The sequence below is a fragment of the Monodelphis domestica genome, chromosome 1 (genome assembly GCF_027887165.1).
Source record: "Monodelphis domestica isolate mMonDom1 chromosome 1, mMonDom1.pri, whole genome shotgun sequence".
Lineage (NCBI taxonomy): Eukaryota > Metazoa > Chordata > Mammalia > Didelphimorphia > Didelphidae > Monodelphis > Monodelphis domestica.
In genome coordinates this window covers 333,339,417-333,352,633 of record NC_077227.1, presented here as the reverse complement: position 1 = coordinate 333,352,633, position 13,217 = coordinate 333,339,417, and the positions used below count along the sequence as shown (strand labels likewise).

Here is a 13,217-nt window from a genome sequence, read left to right as displayed (position 1 = left end):
ATGAAAGTAGAGAAATTCAAAAGGGTAGAAAAGACATTAACCTATCCAACTACATATTGTTCCAGTGCTTGGCTCAGCAAGGACTTATTAACCTTCAATTGGAATTAAACTCTCTCCAGAAGACGGGAAGGGAAAGCCAGCTATCCACTCACCCAAGTTCCTTCTAAGAGGCAGGTCAAGACAATGACTGGAGCTGAAGGTGACTCTTGAGGCCTATTCTTTTCCTTGAGCTGATCCTTCTTCCTGAAGCCAACCTCCTTCTTAGAGTCAACTTCCTTAGCCCCAGAAATTGGAGGTCTTTTATAGTGACTTCTTGTCTCCTATCCTCTTTTCAGGGGCCAATCACAGCTTCCAACAGGGGGCAGTGTTTGTGGGAACCATTTCATACCTTCTGGAGGGATGAATATTCATCAAAAGGATTCAAAGTTTCTGAGGGTGTGAACTCTTAAAAGAATTGACAAGTTTCTGATTGTTTGAGTTAGAAAAAAGGGTGGAGCTCTCCAAGTATCTTGATGGCTTCTCACCTAGCACTAGGTAGAGTGTGAATTCACTAAGTGGTTTGTGAGCTCCTCCACCTAGTTCAAGCTTGTGTTGATTCAATCAAAAGGTAGACAAAAGAGAGTTAATCCTATCTTCATAATCTAGTGAGGTACTTAAGTTAGTGTTAACTCAGGATAGATAATAGAGTAAAGAATTCTCTTTCACAGCTACAAGTTTCTTATTTTATTCCAATTTTGATCCAGAAGCACTGGACCAATCTGAATCAAGTTTGGTCCCCTTTACCTACCAAAAGAAAAATGCCTTTCAATACTAGTGGAAAAATCTACATAAGTTTCTATTAATCACCAAAACTACTATCTGCTGAGAAGACCATCAGACATTGTGACCAACTGAGGCACACCACACTGCAAAAGGACTCTCTCATCAATGGCACTATATACCCTTTGTCTTCTGTCTTGCACCACTGTACCCCATCATCACCAAGGATTTCCTAGAACCCTAAAGTGGACACACTGGCCCACTTTCATATTATATGAGATCCTTTACCTCACATACCATGTTGTCAACCAAAGACAAAAGTTTTTACCTTGTCTAGATTCCCTGTCTTGGACATCTTGTTAGAAGTTCCACTTAAATAGTCCCAATAGTCTTTCGTTTTTTTGTTTCCTTATCTAATACATCTCAAAGTACATAATTAAAGCCTTTTCTCCTTAGGCCAGAGAGTCTATTTAGCTTCTTCTCTTCAAATTTTGCCCCAACAACTTCAAGTTCTAACTGTATGTATTGAACTATAGCATTGAAGAGAGATGCCACTTAATGAAGCTACTAAAACTTTGGAGGGATAAGTGTGGAGGCAAAATGAGAGGGACTCTGTATTTTCCCTTTCTTGACTTAAGTAACCTCATCTTTAAACTAGCTTCCATTCAGTGTAAATTGAGTAGGTATGCCTACCTCATATTTAGATTTTTCTTTGTACATCATTTATTTTCAAAATGAAATGAAATTTTATAATTAATAAATTTGATTTCCCCTCTTCCATGCTTCTTTCCTATAATTGAAGAAGAAAAAAAGCCTTTGTATAGTCAAGCATAACAAATTCTCTCACTGACTACGTCCAAAAATATATCTCTTCTGCCTCCTGAGTATATTACTTCTCTATTAGGAAGTTACTTATCACGTTTCATCATCAGTCCTTGGGAATCATGTTTTATTCCAGTTATCTTATAAGGCTAACCACAGAGGCACTGTCTTTATTTAATAGTCTTCCAGGCCAACAAGATGAACAGAAACAGTGTTCCTTCTCCATTGAAACAACAAACTGCTTTACTTTTTTTTAGTTTTTTTTTTAATTTTAATTTTTAATTTCAAACATTGTTCCTTGGTTACAAAAATCATTTTATTTCCCTCCCTCCCCTCCCCCACCCCTCTCATAGCTGATGTGCAGTTTGACTGGGTATTGCATGTGTTCTTGATCAGAACCTCTTTCCATGTTGTTGGTATTTGCAATAGGATGTTCATTTGGAGTCTATTTCCCCATTCATATCCCCTTCGACCCATGTCATTAAGCAGTGGTTTTTCTTTAGTGTTTTTACTCCCACAGTTTTTCCTCTGGATGTGGATAGTGTTTTTTCTCCTGTACAGCTCTGGGCTGTTCAGGGTCATTGCATTACCACTAATGGAGGAGTCCATTACCTTCGATTGTACTATAGTGTATCAGTCTCTGTGTACAATGTTCTCCTGGTTCTGCTTCTTTCACTGTGCATCACTTCCTGGAGGTTGTTCCAGTCCCCATGGACTTTATTGTTCCTTTTAGCACAATAGTATTCTATCACCAACATATACCACAATTTGTTCAGCCATTCCCCAATCGAAGAACATCCCCTCATTTTCCATTTTTTTTTGCCACCACAAAGAGCGCAGCTATGAATATTCTTGTACAAGTCTTTTTTCTTATTATCTCTTTGGGGTACAATCCCAGCAGTGCTATGGCTGGATCAAAGGGCAGACAATCTTTTTTTTTTTTTTAATAGTATTTTATTTGATCATTTCCATGCATTTTTCATTAAAGACAAAGATCATTTTCTTTTCCTCCCTCCCACCCCCCGTGGCCGACGTGTGATTCCACTGGTATCATATGTGTTCTTGACTTGAACCCATTGCCATGTTGTTAGTATTTGCATCAGAGTGTTCGCTCCGAGTCTTTCCTCTGTCATGTCCCCTCAGCCATTGTAGTCAGGCAGTTGCTTTTCCTCGGTGTTTCTATTCCCTCAGTTTGTCCTCTGCTTTTGGATAGTGTTTTTTTTCTCCTTGATCCCTGCAGATTGTGCAGGGACATTACACCACCACTAATGGAGAAGTCCATTACGTTCGATGATACCACAGTGTGTTTGTCTCTGTGTACAATGTTCTCCTGGTTCTGCTCCTCTCGCTCTGCATCACTTCCTGGAGGTTGTTCCAGTTCACATGGAAATCCTCCACTTTATTATTCCTTTGAGCACAATAGTATTCCATCACCAACATATACCACAATTTGTTCAGCCATTCCCCGATTGATGGGCATCCCCTCATTTTCCAATTTTTGGCCACCAGGGCAGACAATCTTTTGTTGCCCTTTGGGCATAGTTCCAGATTGCCCTCCATAATGGTTGGATCAATTCACAACTCCACCAGCAATGAATTAGTGTCCCAACTTTGCCACATCCTCTCCAGCATTCATTACTTTCCATAGCTGTCATGTTAGCCAATCTGCTGGGTGTGAGGTGATACCTCAGAGTTGTTTTGATTTGCATCTCTCTGTTTATAAGAGATGTAGAGCACTTTTTCATGTGATTATTAATGGTTTTGATTTCTTTGACTGAAAATTGCCTATTCATGTCTCTTGCCCATTTATCAATTGGAGAGTGGCTTGATTTTTTTGTACAATTGATTTAGTTCTTTATAAATTTGAGTAATTAGACCTTTGTCGGAGTTTTTTTGTTATGAAGATTGTTTCCCAGTTTGTTATTTCCCCTCTGATTTTGGTTACACTGGTTTTGCTTGTACAGAAACTTTTTAATTTGATGTAGTCAAAATTATTTATTTTACATTTTGTGACTCTTTCTAAGTCTTGAATGGTTTTAAAATTATTCCCTTGCCAAAGGTCTGACATGTATACTATTCTGTGTTCACCTAATTTACTTATAGTTTCCTTCTTTATGTTCAGGTCATTCACCCATTCTGAGTTTATCTTTGTGTAGGGTGTGAGGTGTTGGTCCAAGCCTAATCTCTCCTACACTATCTTCCAATTTTCCCAGCAATTTTTATCAAATAGTGGATTTTTGTCCCAAAAGCTAGGATCTTTAGATTTGTCATAGAAGGTTTTGCTGAGTCTTAACCCAAATCTATTCCACTTATCCTCCTTTCTGTCTCTTAGCCAGTACCAAATTGTTTTGATGACCACTGCTTATAGTATAGTTTGAGATCTGAGATTGCAAGGCTGCCTTCCTTCGCATTTTTTTTCCTCATGATTTCCCTGGATATCCTTGATCTTTTGTTCTTCCAAATGAACTTTGTTAGTTTTTTTTCTTCTAATTCCATCAAGAAGTTTTTTGGAAATTCGATGGGTATGGTACTAAATAAATAGATAAGTTTGGGTAGGATGGTCATTTTTATTATTTTAGCTCGTCCTACCCATGAACAGTTAATGTTTTTCCAATTGCTCAGATCTAGTTTTAGTTGTGTGGAGAGTGTTTTTGTAGTTGTGTTCATATAGTTCCTGTGTTTGTCTCAGCAGATAGATTCCTAAGTATTTTATATTGTCTAAGGTGGTTTTGAATGGGATTTCTCTTTCTAATTCCTGCTGCTGTGATGTGTTGGAGATATATAGAAATGCTGATGACTTATGTGGGTTTATTTTGTATCCTGCTACTTTGCTAAAGTTGTTGATTATTTCCACTAGCCTTTTAGTTGATTCTCTAGGATTTTTTAAGTAGACCATCAAATCATCTGCAAAGAGTGATAACTTGGTCTCCTCATTGCCAATTTTAATACTTTCAATTTCTTTTTCTTCTCTAATTGCTACTGCTCGTGTTTCTAGTACAATGTTAAATAATAGTGGTGATAATGAGTATCCTTGTTTCATTCCTGATCTTATTGGGAATGCATCTAGTTTATCCCCATTGCAGATGATATTAGCTGATGGTTTTAGATATATACTGTTTATTATTTTTAGGAATGACCCTTCTATTCCTATGCTTTCTAGTGCTTTTAATAGGAATGAGTGTTGTATTTTGTCAAAGGCTTTTTCTGCATCTATTGAGATAATCATGTGATTTTTGTTGGTTTGCATGTTGATGTGGTCAATTATGTGGATGGTTTTCCTAATATTGAACCATCCTTACATTTCTGGTATAAATCCTACTTGATCATAGTGAATAACCCTCCTGATCACGTGCTGGAGTCTTTTTACTAGTATCCTGTTTAAGATTTTTGCATCTATGTTCATTAGGGATATTGGTTTATAATTTTCTTTCTCCGTTTTTGACCTGCCTGGCTTTGGAATCAGTACCATATTTGTGTCATAAAAGGAATTTATTAGAACTCCCTCTTTGCTTATTATGTCAAATAGTTTGTATAGTATTGGGATTCGCTGTTCTTTGAATGTTTGATAGAATTCACTTGTGAATCCATCAGGCTCTGGGGATTTTTCTTAGGTAGTTCCTTGATGACCTGTTGGATTTCTTTTTCTGATATGGGATTATTTAAGAATTCTATTTCTTCTTCTGTTTGTCTAGGCAATTTATATTTTTGTAAATATTCGTCCATATTGCCTAGATTGGCATATTTATTGCCATATAATTGGCCAAAGTAGTTTTTAATGATTGCCTTAATTTCCTCTTCATTGGAGGTGAGGTCCCCCTTTTCATCTATGATACTGTTAATTTGCTTTTCTTCTTTCCTTTTTTAAATTAGATTGACCAGTACTTTATCTATTTTGTTTGTTTTTTCAAAGTACCAGCTTCTAGTCTTGTTTATTAGCTCAATAGTTCTATCACTTTTGATTTTATTAATTTCTTCCTTAATTTTTAGGATCTCTAATTTGCTTTTATTCTGGGAATTTTTAATTTGTTTGCTTTCAAGTTTTTTGATTTGCATGTCCAATTCATTGATCTCTGCCCGCCCTAATTTCTTAATATATGCACTCAAGGATATGAATTTTCCTCTGAGTACTGCTTTGGCTGCATCCCATAATATTTGAAGGAATGTCTCACCATTGTAATTTTCTTCAATGAAATCATTATTTTTTTCTATGATTTGTTCTCTAACTAACCAATTTTGGAGTATCAAATTATTTATTTATTTTTTTTTCAATAGACATTTATTATTTTTTTTGACACTTTAAAATGATTTATTGACTCTATCTCTCTCTTTTTTTACTTTTAAACATTATTTTATTTGGTAATTTCAAACATTATTCATTGGAAACAAAGATCATTTTCTTTTCCTCCCCTCCTCCCACCTCCCCTCCCATAGCCAACGCGCGATTCAACTGGGTATCACATGTGTCTTTGATCTGAACCCATTTCCATGTTATTGGTATTTGCATTAGGGTGTTCATTTAGAGTCTCTCCTCAATCATATCCCCTCAACCCCATATCATATTGTTTAATTTCCAATTGATTTTTAATTTGGCTCTCCATGCACCCTTACTGATCATTATTTTTATTGCCTTATCATCTGAAATGGTTGCATTTATTATTCTGCTTTTCTGCATTTGTATTCCATGGTTTTATGACCTAGTGTATGGTCAATCTTTGTGAATGTGCCATGTGCTGCTGAAAAGAAGGCGTTTTCCTTTTTGTCCCTATTTATTTTTCTTCATATATCTAATAACTCTAATTTTTCTAAGATTTCATTCATATCCTTTACCTCTTTCTTATTTATTTTTTGATTTGATTTATCTAAATTTGATAGTGGTTGGTTCAGGTCTCCCACTAATATAGTTTTACTCTCTATTTCCTCCTTCAATTCTCCTAGTTCCTCTATTAGAAATTTGGGTGCTATACCATTTGGTGCATACATGTTGATTAGTGATATTTCCTCATTGTCTATACTCCCTTTTATCAGGTTGTATTTACCTTCCCTATTCCTTTTAATCATGTCTATTTTTGCTTTGGCTTTGTCATATATGATGATTGTAACTCCTGCCTTCTTTCTATCAGTTGAGGCCCAATAAGTCTTTCTCCAACCTTTAATTCTGACCTTGTGAGTATCTACCCGCCTCATGTGTGTTTCCTGAAGACAACATATGGTAGGGTTTTAGATTCTAATCTACTCTGCTATTCGTCTATGTTTTATGGGTGAGTTCATCCCATTCACGTTCAAAGTTATGATTGTCACTTGTGAATTCCCTGGCATTTTGATATCCTCCCCTAATTCTGACTTTTCTTCTTTTGCTATAACCTTATAAACCAGTGATTTACTTTAAATCAGTCCTCCTACTCCCCTCCCTTGATATGCTTCCCTTTCTAGCCCCTCCCTTTTAGTTCCCTTCTTGTTTTTTTTTAGGGTCTGTTAATTTCCCTCCCCACTTCTTCCCTCCCTTTTTATACTCCTTCCCCTCTACCCCCCCCCTTAATTTTCCCTTCTCCTTTACCCTGTTAGATAAGATAGAATTAAAGATCCCAATGGATCTAGATGCTCTTCCCTCTCAGAGCTGATTTCACTAAGAGTAAGGTTTAAGTAATACCAATTAGCACTCTCTTCTTCTTCTTATAAGAGAATTCTTCCCCTCCCCTTTCCATGTGTATCTTTGTGTGACAAAGATTATTCTATTTAATTTATTTCTATTTCTTCAAGTATATCTTGGTTCCATGATTGATTCCCCCCTCCCTTTTTCTTTCTCCCCCCCCCCCCCCGCTTTCTCCATGTTGTCTTCATGCCTCAATCTTTCCCTATGAGTGATTCTTCTAATTACTCTAATCATCCATACAATTTTTGAGAGTTACACATATAACATTTTCCCCACATAATTATATATATATATATATATATATATATATATATATATATAATTTGATATAAATGTAGTCCTTATAGAAGAGAGTTTGAATAAAAGAAAAAAATTTTTTTTCTCCTTTTCCCTTTCTTTCATATTTACCTTTTCATGTTTTTCTTGCTTCTTGTGTTTGGATGTCAAACTTTCCACTGAGTTCTGGTCTTTTCTTTACAAATACTTGGAAATCTTCTATTTTGTTGAATGCCCATACTTTTCCTTGGAAGTATATAATCAGTTTTGGTGGATAGGTGATTCTTGGTTGAAGATCCAGTTCTCTTGCCTTTCTGAATATCCATCTTCCAGGCCTTGTGGTCATTCAGTGTGGAAGATGACAGGTCTTGTGTGATCATGATTGGTGCTCCTTTGTATCTAAATTGTCTCTTTTTGGCTTCTTGTAGGATTTTTTCTTTAGCTTGAAAGCTTTGGAATTGGGCAATTACATTCCTGGGAGTTGTCTTTTGGGGATTTAGTGTAGAGGGTGTTCTATGAACTCTTTCAATGCTTATTTTTGCCCCCTTATGCTAGAACCTCAGGGCAGTTTTCTTGAATGATATCTTGTATTATGATATCAAGATTTCTGTTTATTTCTGGCTTTTCAGGTAGACCAATGATTCTCAGATTGTCTCTCCTTCCTCTCTTTTCCTGATCTGTCACCTTGTCAGTGAGATATTTTATGTTTTCTTCTAATTTCTTAGTCTTTTTACTTTGCTTTATTAATTCTTGCTCTTTTGCAAGATCATTGTCTTCCAGTTGTCTGATTCTGGTCTTTAAAGACTGGTTTTCCTTTTTCAGTTTGGTCTATCTTGCTTTTTGAGGCTTCCAGCTGTTTCTCCAATTGGGAGTTCTTGTCCCTCAGATTTCTGTATTCCCTTTGCATTATTTCCCATTTTTCCTGCCAGAAAGCTTCCGTCTTTTTGATAACCTCCAATTTAAATTCTTCAAGAGCTTGTCGACAATTTCCATTTCTTTTGGATGGTTTTGGAGCATTTATTTGGGTCTCCTCTTCTGCTGTCTCCTCCTCTGTATTCTGTATTTTTCCTCCGTAAAAACTACCCAAAGTCACCCCCTTTTTCTTGCTTTTCTTGGTGTTGGAATATTGTTCCTGGGCACTGTTTGCCATCTCTATGGTTTTTTCTTCCCTTTCCAGTCAGAAATCTGAGTGAGGATGGCTGGCTCTTTGTATATGGATCTAATGATCAAGGCTTTTGCCTCGGGCAAACTCTCGATTCTCCACAGCTGCGCTATCTTCCCAGGGGAGCTCAAGGTCTACCCTCCCCTGCCTGCTGGCGTTTTGAGTATTACTGCTCTCAAGGGTAAGTCCTTGGTGGTCTTAGTTAACTCCCAAGACCTATATGTGCCCTTTGCTCACTTCAGGGGTGCCCTTCGCACACTCGTTGATTATGGAGCGCTGGTTCTGAGTGCCTGCTGGGGTTTTGGGTGTTACTGCTCTCAGGGGTAAGTCCTTGGTGGTCTTAGTCAGTTCCCCAGACCTGGAGCTGCCCGTTTCTCAGGCCTGGGGTGCACCTCCTTCACTCATTGATTTGGCATCCGCTGACTTTAACTCTGGCTCCATAGGTGTGGTGGGGGATGGTACATCAGCTCAGGTTTAGCTGGGAGCTTTTTTGTCCCCTTATAGTGTGGAAATGCCCGAATCCCACATACCTCCAATGCTATGCCCTACTGTTGAGTCCCTCTGTTCTTATGAGGATGGTTTATTTGGGGGTCTTTTGAGGTTGTCTGTATCATTGGGTCTGAGGGGGGGAAGTGAGCTGCGTCTAATCTGCAGCCATGCTACCTGGAAGTCCTAAACTGCCTCACTTCAAGAACAGCTTGTTATCCAGGCAAATCACTTCTGACTTTAAAAAATATTCTGTGTGTAAATGTACATACATACACATGTGTATATAATATCAGTGTATATATACATCTATGTATGTGTGTGTATTCTGATTGAAAATATGTTCAGAGTTCATTTGGTTTGCCTAGTACAGTTCAATCAATGAATTTATCTCTCCCTTCCATGATTTATAATAACAATAAGACTTTTTCCAATTCATCTTAATCCCCAGTTGTTGAACTGAGGTGCATTTATCATTAGTCTTTGAACACTGAGAAACTGTGACAAATGGTCTTCATAAAAGACTATGGTGTGGAGTTTGGGCATGACTGGGAAACACTTAGTCAACTAGTTTGGCTGGATCATAGAATACATGGAGGGGAAGGATATTCCATTTGAAATATAAGATAGCACTGAATTTTGAAGTGCTTTGAATTTTAAACAAAGAAATGTGAAATTTAAGCTTTGCCAAACTAGGACAGTTTGAGATAAAGCAAAACAGAAACTATCTAAGGGTGAAAGTATAAATGTAAAAGGAATAGATACTACTAGGCTCCTGTTATAGGCAGAATACTCAATTTATCATTGAGTGATAAATTGGACTTTGTTTAATGACAACTGAGGTAAAAGCTATTAAAAAAAAGAGATCACATAGAAATAACACGTGGGAGTGGGGTCAACTAAATAAATTAATCTAATCACTCGAATTCTAGCAAAAACCAAGATACTAAGCCCCGATACTTTAACCAGGTATGAATACTTGCTTATAGAAACAATCATAGGCTTGAGATTAAGTTTTTAAAACATTCCTTGATCATCTGGAGTGACTTTGTACAGACATATGTTTGGATTGGTTGAAGAAAATTGATTGTATTCTATGGGTAATCTTGTCAGAGAGGGCTTAAGAGATTTAAGTGCCTAGAAGCAGAGAAGAGAGAACATTTCAGTGAAATTCCTGAGAACTTATTTAGAATGGGGAAGAGGATTAGAGTACTGTTTTTGGTACTAAAAGCAGACTCCTTCCACCTCCTACCCCATACCCTAGAGAAGAAAAGGCCCTTATGAGCTCTAAATAGATTTCTATAGATTAAAGCCTGCCACCTATTTTTATATAGCCTGCAAACAAAGAATGGTTTTTACCTTTTGAAATGCCAAAAAAGTATTTTTAAATACAAAAAAGGAAAAAAAATTCTTAGTTCTTGGTCTATAAAAAAATCGACAGTGGGTCATATTTGACCTGTTCAGACACTAGAGGCCACTGATTTATAATTAGAAATGACTAAATTTGGAATTAAAAAAACCACAAACTTTCTAGGGCCACCTAGAAATTTAATCTAGACCTAGCTGGGTAGTTTAATATGCTTAAGTGAATCTTGGAAGAGTTTTTACTTGGGGACAGTTTGATTTCTTCTTACCTGAAAGATAATAGCATTTTAGATCCCTAGAGAGAAAAGCCAGTGTATTTTGGGAATCTTTATTCAGACTGTTTCTTTTGACATAGGATGCTTGATTTTCTGTCTTTTGAGTTTAGTCAGTGATTATTTAAACCCTGCCTGAAGTGTATGTGGGTAAAGAGTAGAGGGGTCCTTTAGTGGGAAAGGGTAAGGGCAAGTACCCAGGCCTCCTGAACATAGTAATGGTTTTTATTGTTTTTGTTTGTTTGTTTTGTTTTCCTGTTTTATTGTATTCCTGGGTCTGAGGAAGAGATGGAGACCAAGGACCTCAATTCCCAGGAAGTCAGTGGAATAGTGTTTTTGTATAAGCACCAAGTTAATTAGTTTGGTTTCTCAGCTGAAGGTGAGAGGGTGACTTCCAGTTAACCTATGGGAATAACCCCACATGCTTTAGGGAACTTTATAAAGGACCAGGTCTTTCCTCTGAGGAGGGAACTTGGAATTCTTCCTCTTTTCTCCCCCTGACTTTATCTAAGCTCAGACCCCTAAAAGGATGTGGTTACCATGCTCTGGGGCCCTGACTCTGCAGTGTAAATTCAGTAATGGTGGAAGCTGGGAGAGCAGAGTCAGAGTATGTGCTACACAGAGCTAAATTTTTTCTCAATTTAATTACTAAAGGCATGATTAGAATGTTAATTCATATTTCTTCCTTTTTTTATTTTTAGGGATTTCAAAACCCAGAAGGAAACTTAGAATCATAAAACTTGAAAGCTGAAAGAGGCCCTGAAGACCATCTAGTCTGACATTCAAAATATGAATCTCTTGTCCAACAACATGTCCAACAAGTGGTCATCTGGCCTTTACTGAAAGACCTTCAATGATGAGGGATCTACTGTCCATTCAAGGCAACCTTATCTATTGTTGGAAAGCCCTTCTGCATGTGACATCATCTAATAAATAATTTATTCACAGATGAGGAAACTGAGGTCCAGAGAAGGTTAAAAAAATTACCCTTAATCTTAGAGCCCCATCCAATTTCCATTGCCAAGAAAAAACGAACTTGTGCAAAAGAACAAACAAACATAAAGTACCACTGGAGAGGCTGTGGGGAAGACCTATTTGAAAGTATTAACAAAGAAGGAATTTTGTAGCTGTAACTAATCATGCCCCACAGGCCACCATTCCATTAGCTATCAAAGAGGTTTCCAGATTTTGTGGTGTTTGGTTTTCACTTAAAAAAACAAACAAACTGTAAATACTTCTATAAACAACAGCTATATTTCTCCCTTAAATTCCAACCATTTGAGACAACTGACCATTATTACTCCCTCTCCTATTATTCTCCCTACATCCTGCTGGGGCTTCCAAAGCAGTTATTTATAATTTCACCCATGGAGTGTTGGTGATCTCTCATTTACTTAGTGTTTCTAAGAAATACCCTTAGCACTGTTATGGTTGCTGCATTTTAAAAAATACCCCCATTTCATCAATCTTTGGGCTTTTTATTCCTCCTTCAACTCATTGGAATGGGCATTGCTGTCTAGTGATGAAAAAGCCATGTGCAGCTCTTAGAATACAATTTTGAAGGTGGAGTTTGAGTCAATCAATCAATTACCCCACTTCCTAGTGAAGAACCAGCTCCTATGCCCTTCCCTGACCCTCTTGCCCCTAGACCCCCTGCAGGCAAGTCACCACACTCTGTATACCCCTTCCCTGACCCCCTAGAGCCCCTGCAGTCAAGTTACTGAAGAACCAGTGACAGCACCCTGGAATGTGCTAGGAACTGATAAGGACTCCAGCCCCAGGAGTTCCTGTTCACTCCCACTACCACAAAAGTGTATAAAAAGCCTGCAAGTCCCAGACTCGGGGCCAGCCATTTTTTAGGGCTGAACCCCAAACTGCAGTTTGGTTAATAAAACTCCCTTCTGTGTGATACATTGTTGGTTATCGTTTCATCTTTGGGATCATAACTGGGCACTTCACTAGCTATAGTACATTTATAAGGTAAGGAAGAACATCTTTTGACCCAATCACTCAGGGGTGTGGATTATATGTGGACAGTACCTGGACATTACCCCTGGTATCAATCTATCAATGTATCAGAGGCATTTTAGCTAGATATTAAAATACTTAAACAATTTGGAAGGAGTTATGGATGAAGTAAAATGATAATTCAGTGCATTCAGATTGATTGAAAAGATTTGGTCATGCTCTCTGTGGCTTTTAAACCTCAGGTTTAGACTATGTTAAAACCATTAAGCTAATTTGGAATCAGGGATTCAAGTATCTGAAAGAATAGTGGTGGAAGACCCCAGCCAAGCCCCTGAGAAGTCATCGATTGAGGAGGAAGGTGGAGGATGAAAGTCCTCTCTAACTTGATTGGGGGAAGACCTTGTGAGCTTTGAAATAGCCAAAGGATTTTCGACTTCCTATTTCCATCCTAACAGTA

At 37.5% G+C, this 13,217-nt stretch overlaps 1 long non-coding RNA gene across 1 annotated transcript in view; it reads left to right on the top strand.

The window, feature by feature from the left end:
* Nucleotides 1-12,703, top strand: part of LOC103103254 (uncharacterized) — a 36,304-nt gene extending 23,601 nt beyond the window's left edge. The window contains exon 2 of the long non-coding RNA XR_457675.2: nucleotides 11,494-12,703. This is a non-coding gene — a long non-coding RNA (uncharacterized LOC103103254). The remainder of the gene's footprint in view (nucleotides 1-11,493) is intronic.
* The last annotated feature ends 514 nt before the right edge of the window (nucleotides 12,704-13,217 follow it).